The sequence below is a fragment of the Pongo abelii genome, chromosome 1 (assembly GCF_028885655.2).
Source record: "Pongo abelii isolate AG06213 chromosome 1, NHGRI_mPonAbe1-v2.0_pri, whole genome shotgun sequence".
NCBI lineage: Eukaryota > Metazoa > Chordata > Mammalia > Primates > Hominidae > Pongo > Pongo abelii.
Window position 1 is genome coordinate 8,135,378 of NC_071985.2, and position 25,872 is coordinate 8,161,249.

The following is a 25,872-nucleotide window of genomic DNA, read 5'->3' on the forward strand; positions in this document are numbered from 1 at the left end:
AACTTTCGCTTTTGACGGCCTTGACCATTTTGAGGAGCACTGCTTGGTTATTTTGTAAAATGCTCCTGAATTAGGATTTGTTTAACGTTTTTTTTTCTCCTAATTAGTCTGAGGTTATGGGTTTGGGGGAGGAAAATCACAGAGGTAAAGTGCTATTGTCGTCACATCAGAAAACCATGGATCCTTTTACCATCTCTTTTTACCTTTTTCAGAGTGTCATGTAGATGGAGTCATACACTCCATAGGCTTTTTAGAGTGGCTTCTTTCAGTTAATAATACACATTTAAGTGTGTACACTATAAACATGGCATCACTGCTGATGTAAAATATATTGTAAAGTGACTCATATTTTTCCCTTTGTCATGGTATACCTTTTGGAAAAACAGTTACTAAATGTGGCCCCCACTGAAGGAGTGGAGGGTTATGCTCCACCTCATTCAGGGTGAAGTATCTACGTAAATTATTTGGAATTCGTGGCAGGAAAGATGTTTCTATTTATTTATTCAATTATTTATTTACATCAGTGTGAACCCATAGTGGGTTTTTGTTTTTTTTTTTTTTTTTGGTACTTTGGGATATAATCTCAAAGTATAAAATTACTTAATACAATTTTTTTTTTTTCTGAAATGGTTTTATCTTTGGCCATTGGGAACTCTTGGAGTTGGCTCCTGCTTCTCTTCCACAGGAAAGGCAGATAGGGCAACCCATTGTTGCTTTTGTTTCCAGCCCTTGCTTACTCATCAGGGAGCCAAAGGTAGAGAGTGTGTGCATCAAGTGAAATGAAGACAATTGCGTTAGCTTTGTGCAAGTGTTTCCACTGTTCTGGTAAGAATGAAATACATACATATAAGGGTTCATTTTGTAATACTGGTAATTCTAAATTTTAGTGCTATCTCTACAAACTCATCATGGTATGTAAGGTCATGTTGCACTAGTGATTTTAGTGCTATACCTAACAACCCATCGTGGGCTGCAAGGTCAGGCAGATTCCCTCCTATGTTTTCTTCTAGTAGGTTTCTGATTTTGCATTTTGTATTTAGGTCTATAATACAATTTGAGTTAATTATTGTGAAAATTAATAAGGCCTGCGTGTAGAGTCAGGTTTTCTTTTTTACGTAACAATTGGTTATGTTGTGTTAAAACAACAAATAATGATGGAAAACACTATCCTTTTTCTACTGAATTGTTTCTGCTCCTTTGTCTAAGATCAGTTGACTCTGTGGGTCTATACCTGGACTCTCTATTCTGTTCTACTTATATATTTATCTGTTCTTTTGCCAGTACTCACTGTCTTGATTACTACAGCCTTAAAGTAAGTTTTGAAATCAGTGTGGATATTCCAACTATGGTGTTTTTTTGTTTGTTTGTTTGTTTGTTTTTGAGACGGAGTCTTGCTCTGCCACCCAGACTGGAGTGCAGTTGCGTCATCTCGGCTCACTGCAAGCTCCACCTCCCAGGTTTACGCCATTCTCCTACCTCAGACTCCCAAGTAGCTGAGACTACGGGTGCCCACCACCACGCCCAGCTGATTTTTTGTATTTTTAATGGAGATGGGGTTTCACCGTATTAGCCAGGATGGTCTCGATCTCCTGACCTCGTGATCCGCCCACCTAGGCCTCCGAAAGCCAACTTTGTTTTTATCCTTCATTATTATGTTGGTTATTCTGAATCTTTTTCCTTTTATGTGCACTCCACAATCATTTTTTAGTATCTATAAAATAGCTTTCTGTGATTTTGACTGGTATAGCGTTGAATCTATAGTTCAGTTGTTCAGTTGTGATAAATTAGCATCTTTAAAACATTGAGCATTCCAGTCCATGAACATAGACTCTCCATTTTTAAATCTTTTATTTCTTTAATCAGTGTTATGTAGTTTTCCCCATAGATTTTGTATATATTTTGTTAGATTTATCACTATTTCCAATTTTGCTGCTATTGTGACTGGTATTGTTAAATTCAAGTTCCAATTGTTGATTTTTGGTAAATAAGAAAGCAATTAACGTTTATTTATTGAGCTTGTATCCTATAAACTTGATATTCTACCTTTTAAATTTCAGGAATGTTTTTGTAGATTCTTTGGGATTTTCTACATAGACAATTACATCATCTGCAAACAAAGGCAAATTTAACTATTTCTTCTTTTCCAATGTGTATAACATTTTTTCTTTGCCTTATTGAACTAGCTAGAGCTTCTAATACAATGTTGAAATGAAGTGTGAGAGAGGACACTCTTGTCTTAGTTCTGATGTTAGAGAGAAACTGTCCAGTTTCTACCATTAGCAATGATGTCAGCTGTAGTGTTTTTGTAGATGTTTTCATCAAGCTGAGAAAGTTCTCCTCTGATCCTAGATTGCTAAGAGTTTTTTTTTTCTTTTACATGAATGAGGTTTGGATTTTGTCTAATGATTTCGTGGCACAAATTGATATGATCATGTAAGTTTTCACCTTTAGCTTGTCCTATGGTGAATTACATTAATTGATTTTCAAATGCTGTATCAGGCTTGCGTATGTGGAATAAGTCCATTTGGTTGTGGTGTATAATTCTTTTTGTTAACTGTTAAATTTCATTTGATAATATGTTAAGGACTTTTGTTTCTATGTCAATAAGAGAAAATGGTCTGTCGTTTTCCTTTCTTGTATTTATCTGGCTTTAGTATTAAGTTAATGCTGGCTTTAGAATAAGCTAGGAAGCGATACCTCTGCTTCAGTTTTCTGGAAGACATTGTGGAGAAATGGAATCATCTCTTCCCTAAATGTTTGATAGAATTCATCAGTAAAATTATCTGGACCCATTGCTTTTTTGAGGGGGAAGTTATTAATTATTGATTCAATCAATAATTTACTAGAAATAGAGCTATTCAGGCTACCCATTTCATCTTATGTAAGTTTTGATGGTTTGTGTCTTTGAAGTAATTTGTTCATTTTTTATCTAAGTTACCAAATTTGTGGGCATAGTATTGCTCATAGTGTTCCTTTATTACCTTTTAATTATATGGATCCTTAATGATGACCACTCTCTAATTTCTGATATTGGTAATTTGAGTCTTCTTTCTTTTTCACATGGTTCGCCTGGGCAGAGATTTGTTCATTTTGTTGACCTTTTACAAGAACCAGCTTTTAATTTTGTTGATTTTTCTCTGTTGTTTTCCTATTCTCAATTTTATTGATTTCTGATGTAATTTTATTATTTATTTTGTTCTGATTACTCTAGGTTTAAATTGCTGTTCTTTCTCTAGGTTCTAATATTGCTAGCATATAATCTTAGGTTATTAATTTCTATCTTTCTTCTAATAAATGCATTAATGCTTAATAATGATAGGAATTCCCTTTAACCACTGCCTTTGCTGCAGTCCACCTGTTTTGATCAACTGCATTTACATGTTAATTTAGTTAAAAATAATTTTCAGTTTCTCTTTAGACATTTTCTTTGACCTGTGGGTTACTAAAGATTATGTTGTTTAATTTCCAAATAGTTGGAGACTTTCCAACTACCTTTCTTTCATTGATTTCTAGTTTAATTCCTTTGCATCTGAGAATATACTTTGTATGATTTCTATTCTTTTAGATTTGTTAAGATCTATTTTATGACACAAGATGTGTTTGATCTTGATAAATATTTCATGTATGCTTTAGAATAATGTTACTCTGCTGTTATTGGATAGAACATTATATAAATGTCAATTTATATCAAGTGATTGATAGTACTTTTCAGGTCAACTATATTCTGACTGCTTGATTCTCTGCTGCTTACTTGGTCTGTCAATTAATGAAAGAGTGGTGTTGAAGTTTGTAACTGTAATAATGAGTTTATTTTTCCTTTCAGTTCTATCTAGTTTTGCCTTACGTATTTTAACATTCTGTTGTTAAGTGCTTACACATTTAGGATTGTAATAGAAAACTGATCTTCATAATCAATTTATTGTTGTTGAAGAATTGATCTTTTTAGATAATTCTTTCCATTATCCCTGATAACCTTGCTTGTTATGAAGTCCGCCTTGCCTAAACTTAATATTGCTTCTGTATTAGATACTATTTCAAAAGATTTTGATTAGTGTGAACATGATATCTCTTTTTCCCTCTTTTCCTCCCTCTTTTAACATATATGAGTCTTTGTATTTAAAGTTAGTTTATTATACACATGTATAGTCAGGTCTTTTTCCTTTTAATCCACTTGGATAATCGCTGCTTTTTAATTGGTGTATTTAGACCATTATTTTTAAGGTGATTATTGAGATATGTGGATTCTTATTACATATTTGTATGTATTTTGTTCATTGTATTGCAATGCATTTGGACAAAACATGCATTTTGTCCATTGCATTTGTTCATTTGTGTCTTTCCCCCCTTCTTTTTTAGCCAACTCTGGTTTTAATTGAGCAGTTTAAATAATTCCATTTTGTCTCTTCTCTTAGCATATCAATTGTACTTATTTTTTAAAGTTTTAAGCAGCTGTTCCAGAGTTTACAAAATACATTTTAATTCAGCTAACTCTGTGTTCAAATTACACTATACTGTTTCATATGCCATGAAGGTACCTTGTAACAGAATATTCCCAATTCATCCCTTTCTTCCCTTACAACACTGCTGTTGTTCATTTCACTTATCCATATTTTATAATCACCTAATACTCTGTTACTGTTATTTATTTAAACAAATAGTTATATTTTAGATAAACTAAGAATAAGAAAAATAAGAGATTTTGTTTTACCTTTATTTATTTGTTCCCTGATGTTCTTTCTTTATTTATGTATATACAAGTTTCTGGTCTATATTATTTTTTTTTCTCTGTGAAGAACTTCTTTGTAACATTTCTTGCAAGGCAAGCCCACTGGTGATGTATTCTTTCAGTTGTTGTTTGTCTGAGAAAATATTTATTTCTTCTCTACTTTTGAAGGGTAATTTCACTTGATGCAAGATTCTAGGTTAGTGGGTTTTCTTCCTTCAACACTTTACATATTTCACTGCATTCTGTTTTTTGCCTGCATAGTTTCTGATGAGAAGTGCACTGTCATTCATATTTTTGTTTCTCTATAGGTAAGGATATTTTTCTGGCTTTTTTCAAGATTATTTTCTTTGATTTTCTGCAGTTAGAATAAGATACGTGTAGATTTAGTTTTTTTGTTATTTACTTTTCTTTCTCTCTGAGTGTGGTGTGGCATTTGTTATTAATTTTGGAAAGTCTTCAGCCACTATCATTTCAATATTTCTTCTGCTGCACTGTCTTTGCTCTCCTCCTGGTATTCCAATTATGTTAACGCTACATTTTTAGATATTGTCCCACAGTTTTTGGATGCCTTTGTTGTTGTTGTTCTTTTTGTTTTCCTTATTATTTTTTTCTTTGAATTTCAGTTTTTTTTTATCTTTGTGAATTGTTTTATTTTTCTTTTTTTTTCTTCTTTCTTTCTTTCTTTATTTATTTCTCCCCCCTCACCCCACCCCACAACAATCCCCGAAGTGTGATGTTCCCCTTCCTGTGTCCATGTGTTTTCATTGTTCAATTCCCACCTATGAGTGAGAATATGCGGTGTTTGGTTTTTTGTTCTTGCGATAGTTTACTGAGAATGATGATTTCCAATTTCATCCATGTCCCTACAAAGGACGTGAACTCATCATTTTTTATGGCTGCATAATATTCCATGGTGTATATGTGCCACATTTTCTTAATCCAGTCTATCATTGTTGGACATTTGGGTTGGTTCCAAGTCTTTGCTATTGTGAATAATGCCGCAATAAACATACGTGTGCATGTGTCTTTATAGCAGCATGATTTATAGTCCTTTGGGTATATACCCAGTAATGGGATGGCTGGGTCAAATGGAATTTCTAGTTCTAGATCCCTGAGGAATCGCCACACTGACTTCCACAAGGGTTGAACGAGTTTACAGTCCCACCAACAGTGTAAAAGTGTTCCTATTTCTCCACATCCTCTCCAGCACCTGTTGTTTCCTGACTTTTTAATGATTGCCATTCTAACTGGTGTGAGATGGTATCTCATTGTGGTTTTGATTTGCATTTCTCTGATGGCCAGTGATGGTGAGCATTTTTTCATGTGTTTTTTGGCTGCATAAATGTCTTCTTTTGAGAAGTGTCTGTTCATGTCCTTTGCCCACTTTTTGATGGGGTTGTTTGTTTTTTTCTTGTAAATTTGTTGGAGTTCATTGTAGATTCTGGATATTAGCCCTTTGTCAGATGAGTAGGTTGCGAAAATTTTCTCCCATTTTGTAGGTTGCCTGTTCACTCTGATGGTAGTTTCCTTTGCTGTGCAGAAGCTCTTGAGTTTAATTAGATCCCATTTGTCAATTTTGGCTTTTGTTGCCATTGCTTTTGGTGTTTTAGACATGAAGTCCTTGCCCATGCCTATGTCCTGAATGGTATTGCCTAGGTTTTCTTCTAGGGCTTTTATGGTTTTAGGTCTAACATTTAAGTCTTTAATCCATCTTGAATTGATTTTTGTATAAGGTGTAAGGAAGGGATCCAGTTTCAGCTTTCTACATATGGCTAGCCAGTTTTCCCAGCACCATTTATTAAATAGGGAATCCTTTCCCCATTTCTTGTTTTTGTCAGGTTTGTCAAAGATCAGATAGTTGTAGATATGTGGCATTATTTCTGACGGCTCTGTTCTGTTCCATTGATCTATATCTCTGTTTTGGTACCAGTACCATGCTGTTTTGGTTACTGTAGCCTTGTAGTATAGTTTGAAGTCAGGTAGCGTGATGCCTCCAGCTTTGTTCTTTTGGCTTAGGATTGACTTGGTGATGCGGGCTCTTTTTTGGTTCCATATGAACTTTAAAGTAGTTTTTTCCAATTCTGTGAAGAAAGTAATTGGTAACTTGATGGGGATGGCATTGAATCTGTAAATTACCTTGGGAAGGATGGCCATTTTCATGATATTGATTCTTCCTACCCATGAGCATGGAATGTTCTTCCATTTGTTTGTATCCTCTTTTATTTCCTTGAGCAGTGGTTTGTAGTTCTCCTTGAAGAGGTCCTTCACATCCCTTGTAAGTTGGATTCCTAGATATTTTATTCTCTTTGAAGCAATTGTGAATGGGAGTTCACTCATGATTTGGCTCTCTGTTTGTCTGTTATTGGTGTATAAGAATGCTTGTGATTTTTGTACATTGATTTTGTATCCTGAGACTTTGCTGAAGTTGCTTATCAGCTTAAGGAGATTTTGGGCTGAGACAATGGGGTTTTCTAGATATACTATCATGTCATCTGCAAACAGGGACAATTTGACTTCCTCTTTTCCTAATTGAATACCCTTTATTTCCTTCTCTTGCCTAATTGCCCTGGCCAGAACTTCCAACACTATGTTGAATAGAAGTGGTGAGAGAGGGCATCCCCGTCTTGTGCCAGTTTTCAAAGGGAATGCTTCCAGTTTTTGCCCATTCAGTATGATATTGGCTGTGGGTTTGTCATAAATAGCTCTTATTATTTTGAGATACGACCCATCAATACCTAATTTATTGAGAGTTTTTAGCATGAAGGGTTGTTGAATTTTGTCAAAGGCCTTTTCTGCATCTATTGAGATAATCATGTGGTTTTTGACTTTGGTTCTGTTTATATGCTGGATTACATTTATTGATTTGCGTATATTGAACCAGCCTTGCATCCCAGGGATGAAGCCCACTTGATCATGGTGGATAAGCTTTTTGATGTGCTGCTGGATTCTGTTTGCCAGTATTTTATTGAGGATTTTTGCATCAATGTTCATCAAGGATATTGGTCTAAAATTCTCTTTTTTTGTTGTGTCTCTGCCAGGCTTTGGTATCAGGATGATGCTGGCTTCATAAAATGAGTTAGGGAGGATTCTCTCTTTTTCTATTGATTGGAATAGTTTCAGAAGGAATGGTAGCAGCTCCTCCTTGTACCTCTGGTAGAATTCGGCTGTGAACCCATCTGGTCCTGGACTTTTTTTGGTTGGTAAGCTATTGATTATTGCCACAATTTCAGCTCCTGTTATTGGTCTATTCAGAGATTCAACTTCTTCCTGGTTTAGTCTTGGGAGGGTGTATGTGTCAAGGAATTTATCCATTTCTTCTAGATTTTCTAGTTTATTTGCGTAGAGGTGTTTGTAATATTCTCTGATGGTAGTTTGTATTTCTGTGGGATCGGTGGTGATATCCCCTTTATCATTTTTTATTGCATCTATTTGATTCTTCTCTCTGTTTTTCTTTATTAATCTTGCTAGCGGTCTATCAATTTTGTTGATCCTTTCAAAAAACCAGCTCCTGGATTCATTTATTTTTTGAAGGGTTTTTTGTGTCTCTATTTCCTTCAATTCTGCTCTGATTTTAGTTATTTCTTGCCTTCTGCTAGCTTTTGAATGTGTTTGCTCTTGCTTTTCTAGTTCTTTTAATTGTGATGTTAGGGTGTCAATTTTGGATCTTTCCTGCTTTCTCTTGTGGGCATTTAGTGCTATAAATTTCCCTCTACACACTGCTTTGAATGCATCCCAGAGATTCTGGTATGTTGTGTCTTGGTTCTCATTGGTTTCAAAGAACATCTTTATTTCTGCCTTCATTTCGTTATGTACCCAGTAGTCATTCAGGAGCAGGTTGTTCAGTTTCCACGTAGTTGAGTTTTGAGTGAGATTCTTAATCCTGAGTTTTAGCTTGATTGCACTGTGATCTGAGAGATAGTTTGTTATAATTTCTGTTCTTTTACATTTATTGAGGAGAGCTTTACTTCCAAGTATATGGTCAATTTTGGAATAGGTGTGGTGTGGTGCTGAAAAAAATGTATATTCTGTTGATTTGGGGTGGAGAGTTCTGTAGATGTCTATTAGGTCCGCTTGGTGCAGAGCTGAGTTCAATTCCTGGGTATCCTTGTTGATTTTCTGTTTCGTTGATCTGTCTAATGTTGACAGTGGGGTGTTAAAGTCTCCCATTATTAATGTGTGGGAGTCTAAGTCTCTTTGTAGGTCAGTCAGGACTTGCTTTATGAATCTGGGTGCTCCTGTATTGGGTGCATATATATTTAGGATAGTTAGCTCTTCTTGTTGAATTAATCCCTTTACCATTACGTAATGGCCTTCTTTGTCTCTTTTGATCTTCGTTGGTTTAAAGTCTGTTTTATCAGAGACTAGGATTGCAACCCCTGCCTTTTTTTGTTTTCCATTTGCTTGGTAGATCTTCCTCCATCGTTTTATTTTGAGCCTATGTGTGTCTCTGCCCGTGAGATGGGTTTCCTGAATACAGCACACTGATGAGTCTTGACTCTTTATCCAATTTGCCAGTCTGTGTCTTTTAATTGGAGCATTTAGTCCATTTACATTTAAAGTTAATATTGTTATCTGTGAATCTGATCCTGTCATTATGATGTTAGCTGGTTATTTTGCTCGTTAGTTGATGTAGTCTCTTCCTCGTCTCGATGGTCTTTACATTTTGGTATGATTTTGCAGTGGCTGGTACCGGTTGTGCCTTTCCATGTTTAGCGCTTCCTTCAGGAGCTCTTTTAGGGCAGGCCTGGTGGTGACAAAATCTCTCAGCATTTGCTTGTCTGTAAAGTATTTTATTTCTCCTTCACTTATGAAGCTTAGTTTGGCAGGATATGAAATTCTGGGTTGAAAATTCTTTTCTTTAAGAATGTTGAATATTGGCCCCCACTCTCTTCTGGCTTGTAGGGTTTCTGCCGAGAGATCCGCTGTTAGTCTGATGGGCTTCCCTTTGATGGTAACCCGACCTTTCTCTCTGGCTGCCCTTAACATTTTTTCCTTCATTTCAACTTTGGTGCATCTGACAATTATGTGTCTTGGAGTTGCTCTTCTCGAGGAGTATCTTTGTGGCGTTCTCTGTATTTCCTGAATCTGAATGTTGGCCTGCCTTGCTAGATTGGGGAAGTTCTCCTGGATAATATCCTGCAGAGTGTTTTCCAACTTGTTTCCATTCTCCCCGTCACTTTCAGGTACACCAATCAGACGTAGATTTGGTCTTTTCACATAGTCCCACATTTCTTGGAGGCTTTGCTCGTTTCTTTTTATTCTTTTTTCTCTAAACTTCCCTTCTCGCTTCATTTCATTCATTTCATCTTCCAGGGCTGATACCCTTTCTTCCATTTGATCGCATCGGCTCCTGAGGCTTCTGCATTCTTCACGTAGTTCTCGAGCCTTGGTTTTCAGCTCCATCAGCTCCTTTAAGCACTTCTCGGTATTGGTTATTCTAGTTATACATTCTTCTAAATTTTTTTCAAAGTTTTCAACTTCCTTGCCTTTGGTTTGAATATCCTCCCGTAGCTCGGAGTAATTTGATCGTCTGAAGCCTTCTTCTCTCAGCTCGTCAAAGTCATTCTCCGTCCAGCTTTGTTCCGTTGCTGGTGAGGAACTGCGTTCCTTTGGAGGAGGAGAGGTATTCTGCTTTTTAGAGTTTCCAGTTTTTCTGCTTTGTTTTTTCCCCTTCTTTGTGGTTTTATCTACTTTTGGTCTTTGATGATGGTGATGTACAGATGGGCTTTTGGTGTGGATGTCCTTTCTGTTAGTTTTCCTTCTAACAGACAGGACCCTCAGCTGCAGGTCTGTTGGAGTACCTGGCCGGCCGTGTGAGGTATCAGTCTGCCCCTGCTGGGGGGTGCCTCCCAGTTAGGCTGCTCGGGGGTCAGGGGTCAGGGACCCACTTGAGGAGGCAGTCAGCCCGTTCTCAGATCTCCAGCTGCGTGCTGGGAGAACCACTGCTCTCCTCAAAGCTGTCAGACAGGGACATTTAAGTCTGCAGAGGTTACTGCTGTCTTTTTGTTTGTCTGTGCCCTGCCCCCAGAGGTGGAGCCTACAGAGGCAGGCAGGCCTCCTTGAGCTGTGGTGGGCTCCACCCAGTTCAAGCTTCCAGGCTGCTTTGTTTACCTAAGTGAGCCTGGGCAATGGCGGGCGCCCCTCCCCCAGCTTCGCTGCCGACTTGCTGTTTGATCTCAGACTGCTGTGCTAGCAATCAGCGAGACTCCGTGGGCGTAGAACCCTCTGAGCCAGGTGCGGGCTATACTCTCCTGGGGCACCGTTTCCTAAGCCCGTCGGAAAAGCACAGTATTCGGGTGGGAGTGGCCCGATTTTTCAGGTGCCGTCTGTCACCCCTGGAAAGGGAACTCCCTGATCCCTTGGGCTTCCCGAGTGAGGCAATGCCTCGCCCCTGCTTCGGCTGGTGCAGGGTGCACTCACCCACTGACCTGCGCCCACTGTCTGGCACTCCCTAGTGAGATGAACACGGTACCTCAGATGGAAATGCAGAAATCACCCGTCTTCTGCGTCGCTCGCGCTGGGAGCTGTAGACCGGAGCTGTTCCTATTCGGCCATCTTGGCTCCTCTCTCAATTTCAGTTTTTGAGGTTTCTATTGGCTAATCTTCAAGCTCACTGATTCTTTCCTTAGAGTTGTGTAGCCTGCTAATGAGCCCAGCAAGGTATTCTTTATTTCTTTTTTAGTATTATTTCTAACATTTCATTTTGAGTCTTTCTTAGAATTATCTTTCTTAGAATCTTTCTGCTTACATTATTCATCTACTCTTCCATTTTGCACTTTTTCTATTAGAGTCCCTAACATATTAATTATAATTACTTTAAACTTCCTGTCTGATAATTCCAATTTCTGTGTCAGATTCGAATTTGGTTCTCATGATTGTTTTGCCTCTTTACACTGTGTTTTTCTTACTTTTTTGCCTGCCTTGTAATTTTACATTCAAAGCTGAACATGGCCGGGTAGGATGGCTCATGTCTGTAATCCCAGCACTTTAGTAGGCCAAGGCAGGCAGATAGCTTAAGCCCAGGAGTTCAAGACCAGACTGGGCAATGTGGTGGGACCCCATCTCCACAAATAAAAAAAATTAGCCCGGTGTGGTTGCACGTGCCTGTGGTCTCAGCTACTCGAAAGGCTAAGTTGGGAGGATTGCTTGAGCCTGGGAGGTAGAGGCTGCAATGAGCCATGATCACACTACTACACTCCAGCTGGACAGCAAAGTGAAATTCTCATCTCAAAAAAAAAAAAAAAAGAAAAGAAAAAAAGAGAGAGAGAGAAAGGAAAGAAAGCTGCACATTTTGTATTAGGTAATGGGAACTCAGGCCTTCAGTGTGCTAATTTATGGTTTAGTACTTGGACCGTGCTTAATGTTTGCTGTGGTTATAAATGACAGAAGCTTCAAATTCCTCTAGTGCTTTTATTTTTATTCTTCTGTGATTTTGAGCTCCTCTAAGTATTTCACCTCAGAGAATGTTTGTGTCTTAACAGCTCTTTCAGCTGTAATCTGTTATTATACCATAGCCTATAGATATGGTGGATAGTTGTTAGGGAATGAGAGAATTATATAATTTTTCAATGAAATCTCAGCATTTCAGAGTCTGTCCCTTGCAGCTGTGACCTTTGCAAGTGTTCTCCAGAGGTATAGATCCCCTGTCTCCCATCACTATCTTCCTTTCCCAGCTGTAGCTTTCCCAAACTATTTTGTAGAAGCTCTGCCCCTGTTAATGTTGTTTGCGTTTATTCCTCCCTTCGGTGAGAGACAAAGTCTAGAGGGGAACTGTAGTTGGAGAAATGCCTTTTCCCTAGTGAGAATAATGTCTGACAATGTCTTTCCTTTGGGGTAGAGGCCTTTGTTATAGAGAGGGCTCTGGGCATTTTTCGCGATGATTACTTTTCCCTCTTCTGCCAGAGCCGTGAGGGATCTTTCTTGGATCTTCACCATGAGAATCTGGTGGGATTTCTGGAAATGTAGCTCATGAAGGCATGTGCCCCATTCCTCACCAACACTATGAGCCCCTCGAGTTCCTCACTGTCAAGCTAGTTCACACTGAGTCTCAAGTTCTTTGTCAGAAGAGCCATTTTCATGTTTCTATCAGTTTATGGATCCAAAAGCTTCTGCTCCAAGTAAGTAGATCTTGGTGATGTCTCTGGATGAGCCTGTCTGTGCAGATCTTGGAATGGAGGTGTGTCCTACAACTTTACTTCCCTGAATGGTCCAGGAAAAATAGTTGAGTTTCAGCTTGTTCAGTTTTCTTTTGTTGAAAGGATGAGAGTGACAGCTTCTAAGCTTTTTAAATGTCTCAGTTAAAACCAGAAGTTATTGTTGGCTTTTTTTTTTGCTTTTTTTTTTTTTTTGAGTCAGAGTCTTGTTCTGTCACCCAGTCTGGAGTGCAGTGGCCCAATCTCAGCTCACTGCAACCTCTGTCTCCTGGGTCCGAGCCATTCTCCTGCCCCAGCCTCCTGAGCAGCTGGTACTACAGGCATGCACCACCACACCCAGCTAATTTTTGTATTTTTAGTACAGATGGGGTTTCACCATGTTGGCCAGGCTTGTCTCAAACTCCTGACCTCGGGTGATCCGCCCACCTTGGCCTCCCAAAATGCTGGGATTACAGGCATGAGCCACCACACCTGGCCCATCATTGGCTTTTTAAAGCACAGGATACTCCACGGCACTGTGAGTCTCTTGAGGGTAGAGGGAAGGAGAGTGTCATCTTCACTTTTACATCTGTGGCTTGTAGTTAAGCACCTAAAACCAAGCAGACAGTGAATAGTTATCTGTTAGATGGACAGCAGATGGGTGGATGGATGATGGATGAATGGATAGCAGATGAGTGGATGGATGACAGATGAATGGCTCAAGAAATGAAGTCTAATAGGGTAAATTAATAAAACCTGGTATAAGTAAATAATGGAGCAAAGAATTTGAAAAATAAAAAGGGAATGCATTTTTATTAATTAATTACGTAAGATAAGCCTAGGAAACAAATCAAAATTGAGGGGTGAAAAAATAAGAAAAGAGAGCATTTTTAGGAGAATTGGGGAGAAATTGAAGGACCTCCCTCTTGACCAACAGTCTAAAATCCTTCCATTCCTAGTCTAACCTACCCTTTTGTGAAACCTTCCCTGTCAACTTGAAACGTCTTTTCTTTCACTCAGTGTGTATTAAAAGACTGCATTTTAGCTGAAATTCAATATAATATAACTCCAGTTAAATTAAAGCAAAATACCATTTTTTCCCAGCAAATGAAGAATGAGAAAAATAATAATTCCAGGTGGTTAACTACTTTACAGGGATACCAACACATTTATACCCTTTTGGTGAGAATTTAAATTATGTATATAATATATATGTATATTATACTATATATGTATTATTGCTAATAATGCCATCTGGAGATGGAACAATATTACATTTAAATAACATAGACATACATAGGCTGGGCATGGTGGTTCATACCTGTAATCCCAGCACTTTGGGAGGCTGAGGCAGGCGGATCACCTGAGGTCAGGAGTTTGAGACCAGCCTGGCCAACATGGTGAAAGCCAGTCTCTACTAAAATTACAAAAATTAGCCAGGCTTGGTGATACGTGCCTGTAATCCTAGCTACTCAGGCTGCTGAGGCCAGAGAATCGCTTGAATCAGGGAGGGGAGGTTGCAATGAGCCAAGAACGCACCAATGTACTCCAGCCTGGGTGACACAGACTCCATCTCAAAAAAAAAAAAAATAAATAAAATAGCAACACTTAAGAAATATGTGCATCTTTTGGCTCCTCTATTTTATTTCTAAGAATTTGTGCTATGAAATAATGTAAGATCCTTTTATCCATTTCCACTCTCATATTTTTTAGTTGGTTGCAATATCTCAGAAATTAAGTCATGGTCAGAGAGCAGATCAAGCAAACAAACCACTAAAACCAACCAAGCAAACCAACAAAAATGTCCATACTTACCTAGAGCTTAAAATATTCACTAGACAAGATAATAATCAATAAAAAATAGGTAAATATGTTATATGGTAAGTGGTGATGAGTACTAAATAAAAATGGTTTTTATGAAAGCCAACTAAAAGATATGCGGTCTTCTACACCAGTGTAGTCAGGGCTGGTGTCTCTGATGTAGTGGCTTTGGCTAGAATCCAACTGAAGGAAGGAAGTGGGGTGTTCTGCTCTCTGGAGGAAGAGTTCTGAGCACTCCAGGCAGAGAGACTAGCAAAGCCCAAGGCCTGCACATGCTTGGTATGTTTGAGGAGCAACAAGGAGGTCTGTGAACTAGAGGAGGATGTGTAAAGATGGGCAAGGAAATAGGAAAGGGAGACAGAGAAGTAACTGGGGTGGCCAGATCATATAAGATCTTGTAAAGCCTATGACAAGGAATTTTATTTCTACCCTGAGAAATAGGGGAAATTGTTGAGGGCTTGCATAAGAGCGACACGATCTGATGTATGTTTTAAGATAATCATCATAGCAAAGGGCAAAGTGTGAATGAAATTAGTTTGAATGTTGTTGCAGTGACTCAGCCACAGGATGCTATGAGGTTGGACTGGGGTGGTGGAGGTGGTGGAGGTGGGTGGCTGATAAGTGGGCAGATTCTAAGAACATAGAGCAAAACAGGATCATCAGAATGTGCTTCTGGACTGGAGTCGGTGAATGGAAGAAAGACATCAAAGACGATCCAAGCTTTGGTCCAAGCAGTGGAATGAAAGTCACTGATATTAACTCAGATGAGAAGGACTGCGAGAAGAGTGGGTTTCAGATGAAAGCCAACAATTCAATTTTGACATGATGAATTTGAGATGTTTATTCAATATTCACGTGGAGATGTCACAAAGGCTGTTCAAAATACCATACACGAATTTAGGAGAGAAGCCAGTCTGAACATACGTGTTCTAAGAATGATAATCACATTTATAGGAAAGCTTATTACATAATGAAAATGGTAAAAATTTGAATTTTGAAGACTAAAGAACTGCTAAGATGCAGCGGGGCCAGGGCAGTCTGGCTCAAAGGCCAGGCTCATAACCATTGCCCCATATAATGCAGTACTCCTTCCACCAGGGGGCATGTGTGTGTTGTCCACCAAGATTACTGATCCACTGAGGCTCCAGACATTTCTTCTCGTTAATATTACCTACAGCATCTAGAATTTCTTTTCTTATTTATAATTGGCACCTTATAGTTGTATATATTTATAAGGTATGATGTGATGTTTCAATGCATGTATATATAATATAATGAACAAATCAGGGCAATTACCATATCCATCACTTTAAACATTTATCATGTCCTTGTGGTAACGGCATTCAAAATCTCCTCTTCTAGCTATCCTGAAATATACACTACATTGTTATTTGCTATAGTCACCCTACTGTGTAATAGAGCACCAAAATTTATTCTTCCTGCCTAAGTGTAATTTTGTACCCATTGACCAGCCTGCCCCAGTCCCCCACCTCCCCTAGAATTTCTTTGAATTCTGGAAATAAAGCTGTCTATGTACTTTATTAAAAGAACCTTATGAAACCATATTTTCTTAGAAGCTAATTGATTTTAATTCTTTTTTAATTTTTGTCTTACTCTGTCACCCAGTGCAGTGGCATGATCATGGCTAACGGCAACCTCAAATTCCTGGGCTCAAGCAATTCTCCCACCTCAGCCTCCCAAGTACCTGGGACGACAGGCGTGCACCACCATGCCCTGCTAATTTTTTGAGAAACTTTTTGTAGAGATGGGGTCTCACTATGATGTCCAGGCTGGTCTCGAACTCCTAGTCTCAAGCAATCCTCTCAGTTTGACCTCCCAAAATGCTGGGATTACAGGTGTGAGCCACCATGCCCAGCCTGATTTTAATTCTTTAAAAACATCTGATGTTTAAATTCTGGCTCATTACACAAAATAGTGAAATTGGCAAGCAGAATGGTGAAGAAAAGAGGGGGGGATTTTTGAGGGGAGTTGTTAATACTTTTAATAACTCATCTGAATTTACTCATTATGGATTCTGAACCTGCCTCATTGTTATTGTTAGGCAGTAGTTATAATTTTAATTGTGATATTTAAAATTACAATCAAATTGTTTATGAAAGACTGTGCTGGTTTTAAAACAGCAAACAGAAAAAATGTTTTAATACATCTTATTTAACAAATTTACCCATATCTAGTTTCCAAACTAATTTTGAGAAAGATGATCTCTATCCAGTAGGTTCATGGAAAGCTTGTGTATTAGATTTTAGGTATTCTAAAACCTAAAATTCTTATTTTCAGATTATTTTAATTACTAAAACTCATACACCAACATATACACACAGAGATTTTAAAAATAAAAATTGATAAATACATGTGCTTATGTAAACTAGGATTTTTAAAATGATACTTTGCTGTAAAGATTATTCAAAAGTTGCAAACATCAGTCCTGATGTCCTACACGCTTTTCTCAATTCAAGCATTTGTTTCTGCAAAATACAGATCAAAGTGCGTTCCATCTGATTTTGTTTTGAAATTTCATAAAAACTGTGACTGTTTCAGTGACCAAGGCTGTGGCTTTGAAATTAGACTTATCATTCATTATGGTTCAAATATTAAGGAATAGTGATTTTTAAAAGAGATACCATTAGCAGGTATTATGAGAAGACTATATTGCTTATTCCTTGGGAGTGATAATTGATTTTCAAACAAAATGCATTCAGGTTATTTTGGCACGTGGGATGTGTTATTGGCTAATCCCAAGGCATGTGTGCATTTTTACAACTAGTTTTTGGAAATGTGTAAATAGAACACACACATAAAACCAGTTCCTATTTGGAATAAGCATTCATTTGCTCTGTGTACACAAAACTCTATACTATAGCAGCCCTTGAGAATCATCAGGATTGAGTTATAAGCAACTGAAATTAAAGTCAGCTTTTATATTTCATTTTGGGCTATTTTTCTCTTTCGTGTTAGAGTATTGGGACATGGGAAATGGCAAGAATGTCTGAGAAATAAAGAAAAATCCATTTCCCTTTGACACAAGGAGGCAAAAATAAGGATGGCGGCTACTCTGCCACAACTCCTAGCTAGTGTTTTGACTGCACATCTTGTCATGGACTCAGAACTAAAAAGTCTTTAGTGATCCCGGCTGCATTTACAGATGCCAGCTCTAAGAAAGGAAGTGACTTGGCTGGACGCGGTGGCACACGCCTGTAATCCCAACACTTTGGGAGGCCGAAGCAGGCAGATCACGAGGTCAAGAGATAGAGACCATCCTACCCAACATGGTGAAACCCTGTCTCTACTAAAATACAAAAATTAGCCAGGTGTGGTGGCGCATGCCTGTAGTCCCATCTACTTGAGAGGCCGAGGCAGGAGAATCGCTTGAACTTGGAAGCCGGAGGTTGCAGTGAGCCGAGATCGCGCCACTGCACTCCAGACTGGTGACAAAGTGAGACTCCATCTCAGAACAAAAGAAAGGAAGTGACTTACTCCTGACATGCAGTTACAGACACTAGGATTAGAATTTAAGCCTCATGACTTGCAGTTGAGCCTTTTTTTTCCCATGATTTCCACATGTGCTTGTTTGGCAGTGTGTGCTCCCTCTGGTTTGAAGAACTACATGCTGTAGAAACTCCTCTGCCTATTAAAAAGTTAATTCAGTGCCCTACTTTCTTCCAGCTCATTCAGCCAGATTAACTAATGGAAATTTTGCAGAATGTATACTGAATTTTAGATGGAATGTTGTTTTCCACTGTAATTTATTATTGCCCTGGCTCTTGCAATTGTGATGGTTTCCTCACACTGTACTTAGATGAAGTAAGCATGATTTTTATCTCATCTGAATACTATTCTATGCATGTAACCCATATATATATATACACATATAATAGAATCTTGTTAAAGGATTGGCTGATGGAACTATCTATCTAAATCTGGGGAATGAACATGCTAATATCATATAGGCTGTATAATGTAGATCTGAAACCAGTTATTCACACCAGTATTACATGGATCATTTTTTTCAAATTTCAGCATGATTTTTCATCTATGCAGAATGCCTAAGGTGTCATAACTGCCATTAGGCAGCTAGACTGGTCTACTCTGTGTATGTAAAAAAGATCGTTGACTTATGATTATCTGTTGCTCTCACTGCCAATTGCTTTATTATTTTAATGTCGATTTTCTTTTTTTTAGTCCTAGGCAAATATTATGCTTCCCTAAGAATTCATCTCCCATTCTGATTGCTGTCCCCGTGCTCTCTCTGTCCCTGTTATTCTTCTACTGTCAGGTTCAGGGTGTCCTCACATCAGTCCTCCTCTAAAGCAGGCAGGTCTCTCATTGGCATCTGGTATTCACAGTATGGTTTTGTAAACCTAGTGTGCGGAGCATGCTGCCTTTGGAAATCTGTGGCTATCCCCGTGAAATATAATAAGTTTTTCTCTAATTTCTTTTTGGGATTTTGTTAGTGTTCTTTGCTGTAGGGAAAAACATAGGCATATTTCAGCACACAAAAGACTCTGGTTTGATCACCTGGGGTGTTTAAAATACAGTTGAATTGGAAGTGTTTAACATGACTGGGAAGCCCAGAGCAACACTAGCTACTCATGTTTCCCATCGCCCCTTAAACTAGATTAAGTGCTCCTCAATATGACACTTCAGAAGTATCAACTGATAATAACTCTCATCTCAGGAGCATGTCTGTGTGGCAGACTGTGTTTTAAGTGCATTGTGCATGTTATCTCAATGGATCCTTACCACTAATCTTTGGCATTAGTATTTTGTCAACTTCTTACAGATGAGTACAGATGAGGACACCAAGGCCCAGAGAATCCAAGTCTCTTGCTCAGGTCACACAGCCTGCAAATGAGGGACCCGGGATGTGAACCTAGGCAGGGGGCTGGCATAGCCTTTGTACTCTGCTCCTTTTTTGGAAATAGCATTTACTTATATTAATTTCCTATTGCATTCCTCAATGTCGATATAAATAATGATTCTGTTTTTATTTCTCCCAAATAGAATCTCTTTTAGCTTATCTATTCTATGTCACCTTATTATTCACTTCTCTATCCCGAATTATGATTGCTGTTGAGAAAGTGGCACTTGATTTTTCTTACATGCAAATGATGTTTTTTTAAAAAAGATGAAAGCCCAGATACTTCTTTTACTAACTCCTACTGTTGAGAAAATAAACTTACTTCAGAAATTTCTAAATATGGTAATAGTCCATTTTTACTTGGTTTTGTCGGAGAATAAAATGTTCCGCGTATGAGATTTTTCTACATGACTAATCTTACCTTTCCAAATGCCAGTTCTAAAAAATAAAGCATAATATTTTGAAGGGTTTCTAAAATGACCACTTCCATGTCTTCTTAAACAGAAAATAACAAGTCTAACATATCTTCTTTTTATGGCTCAGAATTGTCCTGATGAATGCCTGTTATTTTATCATTAAGTAACTTACCTTTGTCTTCATTTTAGCATCTCTGTTTCCTTAATATAATCAGCTGCCATCTTTTTTCTTCTTAGATTTTCTTTTAAAATATTTCTCCCCACACACTAATCATACTTATACTGTGTTGGAAATGAAAAAATTTTAATACATGCACATAAATAAGAGTAAATAACATGATAGTGATAAAAATACAGGATTCAGTGAAGTTTTTATTTTCTTGACTCAGAGGCATTTTATTAATCATTTCAAAATTATGCGCTGTATTTAAAAGAAGAGGAGGCTGCAAGAAGTTGAGCCTCTGGGTAAGAAAAATATTACTGAGTTTTAAAATTACATTGTAAATATAGAGTACTTTACACTCAAGTACTCAAGCCTCTTTTATAAGCACCGTGAGCTAACCGATTGCACCACTGGAGTTCCACAAGCCTCTTTTATGCTGTGGTTTTCGTCCTGTTAACTTTTTGAAGTCGTTGTGGTCAAAAGCAAATTATGCTGTGGAGAATTCTCTTCGCTATCAGAGGATGTTGATAATACCATTCCTTTAGAGTTTGGGGTGAAATCATCCTATGTTGGTATCAAAGCTGTTCTAGGCTGTTCACATCAGAGGTGTTTGGAGATTGATTTTTGTTTCTCAGTTTGCTCATGGCTTGAATATCCAAACAAAAAAATAAACTGGAATTTTTTAGTAGGTTTATTGTTGAACTTTAGCTGTGTGGGTGAAGAGAATAACACACGTACGAGAAGATTAATTAGCGATTATTTTGCCGTGAAGCGTGATGCTGCTGAGCCATCTGGTGTGCCGTTATTGGGAGAGTGATTTTGATAGATTACTCATTAAACTCTTTCAACACTTTGTTCCAAGATTGTCAGCGGTCTTACGGATTCTTACTAGATTAAGATGGTGCTAAGATTTAGGAGCAGTGGAACCACAGGGAAGTGTGGCGCCATGTTTGTCCCTAACAATAAACAAGTCTATCTTGAGAATACTGCCACAAGTCCACTCTTACTGGCATTTATCTTGTTAATATCACTCTTATCTTTTCTCACAACAAAATAGCTACAATAGCCCCACCTCAACAGCTTATAACACACAATAATTAGTCTGGTGTTTTTCTATGCAGTGTTAGGTTTTTAATATTCTTGGTGTGTCATTTACCCATAAATGTCCTTGTTCATTGATTCAGCAAATATTGATTCACTTGCTACTTTTGCCGTGGGTATGCTGAGTGCTAAACTTGTCATCCTAAATGAAGCAAAAAAATTCACCCCAACTTTCTGATTTTTCATCTAGGCATTTATCCTGCTCTGGAGCTATATTTTCTGGAGATCCTGTAATGAACACAAAATGTCTATTATTATTTCAGTACCTCTAGATTACTATTGGACCAAAAATCTTAAAACCATTTGTAAGCATTGTTAGAAGATCAATCCTCTTAACTATTAAGTCAAAAGGTTGGTTTCACCTTGACATATGAAATGTGTGTGACTCACATAGAAATTAAATCTAGTTCTTACCTGTATCACCACCAGTATATTTCTACTAAATTCATGACATGATGCAAAAGTATCAAAACAAATTTTCCTCAATTGTAAAATTATGGAACATAAGTATCACTCGGAAGAGAAGTAAAATGAGAATGCATATGATCAAATCAAATGAAAATATTGTACCTCAAAAAAGGAAGGAGAATTTTACTGATTCACTCATTCTCATTTGCAAGCATTTATTAATGACTAATTATGGTAGTATTACATGAAGAAGAACCTGCCAACATGCACTTTGCACTCTATAAGTATATAACTTGTAAATTAGTAGTTAATGAGATGCAGGAGCCAAGAATAGTCTTATGATCATTCACTTCTGTTTTTCTTTTTTGTAGCATCCCTATATTTACTTTCACTCTATTTTTCTAATCCTCATCAACACTTTAACACCCAATTGCTTTTTGTTGTTCCTTGGCTTGGTTTTAGTCACACTCTTTCCTATGCTTAGAACTCAGAAGCTCCTCTTACTGTCTATCTTCCTGGACATCTCAGTTTTCCCTTCTTGTATCTATACTCCACAGATTTCCTTATGTGCCATAACTTAATTTTTCTTCCGGGAAAGTGTGCTAACACTATCTTCCCAGGCCACAGACTGCTGGGACTAAAATAATAAAGATGGCTATACGAAGACAGATGGGCCACCTGCAAAGGATGTTACATGTTGCCCCACCCTATATTCCCTGACAGGTGTAAGGAAGTCAGAGATCATCTGCAACCACCCTAAGCTCTTCTGTGGATCTGCAGACCAAATGGATACCAGGCAGATTAATAGAGAAAATCATACACATTTTATTAGTTTTACATGTACATGGGGATCTTCACAAGAGAGTGAAGTCTGAAGAAATGGCCAAAGTAAGACACTTCTATACTTTTTAGACAAACAATAATAAATTTAAGAAAAAAATGACAGAACAAAGAAAATCTGGCTGAAGGCAATGAATTTTCTAGCAGAATCACTAGGGAATACATGGGGGGCATAAAACTAGTGGAAAGTAGGGGTTACTTGATTAAGTTTATTTCTTAATTTAATTTAATTTAATTTAATTTTTTGAGATAGAGTGTTGCTCTGTCGCTCAGGCTGGAGTGCAGTGGTGTGATCTCTGCTAACTACAACCTCCACCTCCCGAATTCAAGTGGTTCTCGTGCCTCAGCCTCCCAAGTAGCTGGGATTACAGGTGCCCCCCCACCATGACCAGCTAATTTTTTTATTTTTATTTTTTTTAGTAGAGACGGGGTTCGCCAGCTTTGGCCAGGGTGGTCTTGAACTCCTGGCCTCAAGTGATCCATCCGCCTCGGCCTCCCAAAGTGCTGGGATTACAGGCATGAGCCACTGCACCCAGCCCTTTATTAGGTTCATTGCAGGCCCCAACTTCCAGTCTCTGGTGATAAGAGCTATTTTCTTGCCCTGGCAGAGGGAAGATACTCCTCCCAGAGGAATCTTTATGGCTTGCTGCATATAGGAAGAAATAGGCCAGCTAGCCCTTTCTGAAATTACAATTTCTCCAGTGTTTTCAACTTGAAACAATCTGGGGTATTTTGGGATGGCATGTTCTTCACTCGTCCACAGGGGTACTTAGGGACTCAGAATTTAGCCAGGACTATAAGCACCTGCTCATTTGTTACGGGCCAACTATCTTTATACATCCTCTTACCATTTTAATTTTACAGACAGTCAAAAAAAAAAGAGAATAAGATGATGTTGATGAACATGGCTGCTTAGGACTGTCAGGTTCCCTTACTCAGCCTAGCTTTTTAAAACTTTTGTTACATATTTATAGGGTGCAGAGTAATATTTCAATACATGAAATGTGCAATGATCAAATCAGAATAATTAACATATCTATCACTTCAAACATTTATTTTTTTGTGTGTTGGAAATATTCACTCAACTTAGTAGAAGGCAAATGTATGGAAGTAGATTCTCTGAAGGTGGTTTGTAGAAAAGTAAAAATTATTTTGTGTGTAAATAATGAAGCACGGTAGCTACCATATACAGAGTATCTACTAGGCTGGAAGTGTGATTCCAATTTCATTACGAGTGTGCTTATGTCATTCTCACATCAATCCTGCCAGGTACGTTTATGACCTTTATTAATAGATGGGGGAGGCACAGAGAATGAAAGTAACAGAAGACAGTGGGTGTCTCCAAAGTTCCTGTTCTTTCCACAATGACACCCTGGCACTAAAGTTTTAACTAGGATAGGTAGGCATGTTGCTATGAGCAATGCATGCTTTGAGAAGGTCTTGACTTTGAACTGAAAAGATGTTGAAATGATGGAAATACACACACACACACACACGCACAAAATTGATGAAAAAAAAATGCTCATCTGTACAGAAAACAACATTCTATACAGAGAGACTTGACTGGGAGTTTGGAGATGATGGCTGGAGCACTTAGTAACAGTCTTCCAAAGCCAGGGCAAAGAATGAAGAATAATTGGCAGTTGTTCTTTATTATCAGCAAGAACAATGCAGGGAGAGATCAGAGGTAGAAGTTATCAATCGAAATGTTTGCAAAATGCTAGATAACAATTTCAAGGGGCATCATAGTACCCCACAACAGATAAATATTTAACAACAAATTGTTTATTTATGTAGGTGTGAGGGGTAAAAGGATGGGATTCTTATGCTTTGCTGTACCATAGCTAGCTGCTTAGTTACTCAGTTCTTACTGAGGTGTAAAAGCTGCCCATAGTTGATGGCTGGAGATATAGATAGATCCATGTTGTCCTGGAACTGCTGTAAGAATCCTAGCTTCTTGACTAAGAAACAGAAATAAATTTATAAATGAATTATACATAAAGATACATAAACAGATAAATAAATCTAACTTTTTTGGTATTTTCTACATACAGTAGGCCCTCTCTATTTATGACTTCGACATCTGTGGATTCAACCACCCATGATCAAAAATCCACAGATGTGGGAGGGCAAACTGGGGAACTTGAGCATCCTTGATGTTTGGTATCTGTGCGGGTCCTCAAACCAATCCCCTGAGGATACCAAGGGACAACTGTATGTAGATTTTTTTGTTGGGGTAGAAAACTATTTTGCATAATTTCATATTTTCTAGCCTTTAAGTTAGAAAACTTTATGTCATCTCTGCACAAATGCAGTAATAACTATTGACCAAATTTTATTAACCCTTTTGTTGGGAGAAATTGTTGGCAGCTATAGACAGTATGAGTATTACAGCCTTAGTTTCAGACTATATGTTTCCATTGTCCAATAAATCTCTTCTTACTCCATATTTAGAACACTGTATAGAATAGTAAAAGCTAGAACAGTCTTTACAATCACCAGTCTGTAGATTCAATAGTGCAGCGTACATGGTCCTTGATGCCTTAACATTCCCTCATAGCATCACAAAATAATGGTCCATATCATTAGAAACATTACTGATGGTACTAGATAGCTATGATATGGAGAATGAGGTGATGCAAGTGAAAACTTTTAAAAGTTTAAAGTGCTATATAAACGCCAAATGCAACTGCCTGTGAGAGAACATTAACACATGGGCCAACACATGTCTATAAAATGAGGGAGACATACTCTACAGATTCAGAAGAGCCTTCCCATTTTAACGTTTCTTAACTTTATCCTCTCATGGACTGGTTGTCATGGGATGAGGTTGGTCATGGCAATTGCTACCAGGAACTAGAACCATCTTAGTATCTTGTGAGAAAGAGCTGAACAAAGAAGAAAAACCACAAAGCCAGGTTTTCAGAATGCCAAGAATGTACTCTAAAGTGTTAGAAACAAGAGCTCAGAGTCGCAAGGAAAACGAGCACTCAAACAAAGGATTTCTCAGCCAGGCAAATTTACTTCTGCAGAAGGGTGCCACTCGCACTTCTGGCCACTGCGAGAGCACACTGAACAAAGGAGGGAAGGGGTTTTTATCCCTAATGCTATTAGTCCCTGCTTCTGTGTCCTGTCCCCATTGGCTGGAGTCGTACCACACAATCTAAACTGACCCGATTGGCTACTGTTTAAAATTGAATATGGCTAACTAGGTGGGAAGGGAGAGGCTGTCCGTTTCAGTACAAGGCATGTTTGGGCACGTCAGGGCACGGCAAAGGCAGGAAGCGTAGTTTTGGCGGGAAGACCTGTTTCAATGGGAGGGGCAGTTTACAGAATGGGTAGCCAGGAGTAAAGGAGGACTGTTTCCAAATAAGGAAGAGATGTGA

The 25,872-nt window shown here is 38.1% G+C and overlaps 1 protein-coding gene across 6 annotated transcripts in view; it reads left to right on the plus strand.

Annotated features, from left to right (window-relative positions):
* The window catches only part of RGS7 (regulator of G protein signaling 7), a 610,179-nt gene that overhangs the window by 417,431 nt on the left and 166,876 nt on the right, over window positions 1–25,872 (plus strand). The gene's annotated exons all lie outside the window — the stretch shown is intronic.